An 852-nucleotide genomic window follows, 5' to 3' on the forward strand; every position below is an offset into this window, starting at 1 on the left:
ATCTTTCAACATGATTAGGCTTTCGGTAGCTCAGGCAACCCTGTATTGAAACACTGATGTTAGAAGTTGAACCGGAGTCTAACCACCAGGTGTTTCCAGGTACTGAAGTTAAATTGACCTCAGAACAAACCAAAGCAAGAAATGTACCTTTCTTAGCACGCCAGACGTGATACTTTACACATTTCTTCTTTTGATGTTCAGTTGCTTTGCAAAAGAAACAAACATCATCCTGCTTTTGTTTCTTTTGCACTGAACCCTTAGCAACTTCATTCTTGGGCTCTGAAGTGATTTTCATTTTGCCATTGTCTTTAGAGGTAGTAACATAATGGTCAATTTCAGTCCTTTCTCGCTTTAGCCTTTCCTCTTCTTGCATACAAAATGAAATGAGCTCATTTAGAGTCCATTTCTCCCTTTGACGGTTATAAGAAATCTTAAACTGACTGAATTGTGCAGGAAGGGAAAGCAAGACCAAATGAATGAGTAAGTCTTCCGACATCTCAAGCTTAAGGGCCTTAAGTTTTGAAGCGATGTTGGACATTCCCATGATGTATTCCCTTATGTTTCCCTTGCCTTAATACCTCATGGAAATCAAGTTCTGTAACAGAGTACTTGTTTCTGCGTTATCGCTCTTTGCAAAGCATTTTTCAATCTCAGCAAGGAAATCTTTAGCACTGTTTATCTCATCCGAGATAGTACCCCTAAAGAGCGATCCCACTTCTCATAATCCTTCCTCTCTTTAGAGGCACTGGATTCCAAAGGAGAAGGGGGTTGCTCTACCCTTAATGCATAATCCAGATCCATGTAGCCAAGAACAATTTCCATGTTCTCTTTCCAGTCCTTAAAATTTTCACC

This window comes from Lupinus angustifolius, chromosome LG13 (genome assembly GCF_001865875.1).
Source record: "Lupinus angustifolius cultivar Tanjil chromosome LG13, LupAngTanjil_v1.0, whole genome shotgun sequence".
NCBI lineage: Eukaryota > Viridiplantae > Streptophyta > Magnoliopsida > Fabales > Fabaceae > Lupinus > Lupinus angustifolius.